This window comes from Buceros rhinoceros, unplaced genomic scaffold (genome assembly GCF_000710305.1).
Source record: "Buceros rhinoceros silvestris isolate BGI_N320 unplaced genomic scaffold, ASM71030v1 scaffold3478, whole genome shotgun sequence".
Classification (NCBI taxonomy): domain Eukaryota; kingdom Metazoa; phylum Chordata; class Aves; order Bucerotiformes; family Bucerotidae; genus Buceros; species Buceros rhinoceros.
The window spans coordinates 53107-54759 of NW_010426200.1; positions in this window are offsets into that span (position 1 = coordinate 53107).

Genomic DNA, 1653 nt, shown 5'->3' on the forward strand with positions numbered 1-1653 from the left:
GGTGGGGGTTGGTGCTGAGGACAAGGACTGCAAAGGGAACGCTGGGACTCGAGCAGCTGAAAGTCCTTTTCCAACTCAAAAAATTCTGTGACTCTGTGATTCTACCCTTGAGAGACGTGGCTTCCCTCAGCCCGACAGATACAAGGGGAAAGGCTCCGAACCAGCTAAAATCATCCCTGCAGCAGCAGCCGTCTCCCATCCATCGTCTTTCCCGGGAGGCCCGTGAGCGAGCAGCAGCCACACGTGTCCACCACACACACCACCCAAGGTGGAGAGGTGGCACCAGCGAGCCTGGCCTCTCTGGAAGGTTGGGTTTGGCCCTTGAGGTCTCCCTCCTCCACCATGCATGGAGGGTTTTCCCATTTCCCTGCTCCCAGCAGCTGCAGAGCCGAGCTGCATCCCAGGATGCTGGGTGCAAAGGAAACCAAGGTGCTTTTTCACACCTTTTGTCCTTTCTGGGTCAAAAAATCCTGACTTTGCCCGAGCCAATGAAGTCATCAATAAAAATTTCCCTACCCAGCAGGATTCCCAGCCCCTCAGCACCCACTGCCAGTGCCCGGGAAAGGCAGCACGTGCTTATCAGCAGCAATAAATGCATTAAATCACCTGCTCTGAGGTCTCCCAAACACACTCTGCAGATCGAATCCAGGCAATAATTTAACCACCAGGCAGTTCCTGAGGAAGAAGCTTTGAGCAGGCCCCAGGGCCCGGGAAAGCAGCGCACTCCTCTTTAATTACAGGAGCTGCAGAATTTCTCTCTGCCAGTCTCCAGCACAACTCAGCCAGCATCACCCTCAAGTTCAAACAAAAATAATGAGCTTTCTGCAGTATTTCCTTATTAAGGACACAAAAAACCCCCTGTGAGCCTGTTCCCTGGAGACATGCCACCCCGAGGAGCAGCAAACTTCAGGGGTCTGCAAGGCAGCAGGTCCCTGGTATGGCAGCTCCAGGGACGACACCGATGGGACATGCTCAGATGCTGCCTGACATCTGGGTTCTGCTTAAACCCAGTGCCTGGCGGCAGCGGGCTCCTGTCCAGAGCTCCCCCGGCTGCCTCGGGGCCGCTTCGAAAGCTGGGTTTGAATTTTTAACGACACCACGGACAGGCCTGGCCTTGGCAGCAGTAAACAACATTAATCTGTCTGCTTTAGTGGTAATTAATCCCCCTTGGGGCCCATTTCCCATCATGGCAAAGCAAGTGAGTCCTCAGCGCTGTCTAGAGAGACGGAACCACCTTTACACACGGAAAATACCAGCTATGCAGCTGCAGGAGGCAATTTTTGAGAGAATTCATTCTGCCTCTTCCCATCATCATCCTCCTCCTCCCTTCAGGAGCCAGGGTAACTTCCTGACCTCCTGCTCTGAGCTCCAGCTATCCGTGGGCCGTGGCCCTGCGGGAAGATGTTAAAGGTGCACTGAGGCAGCCCTGGGAGACTCAGGTTTTACCTGCTCATATTGTGCTCGAAGAAAAGAAGTTGGAAGCCCGAGAGCACGTGTGTCAAATGTTCTGCCATCGGCTGGAGTCGGAATGAACACGGTTGTGCTTCTCTCAAGAAAGCAAACGCAAATCACCATCTTTGACACACCGTAATAGAGCAATAGGGGCTGGACACACCCCAGAACAACCCTCCTGCCTTGCACCCTCTGCATCTT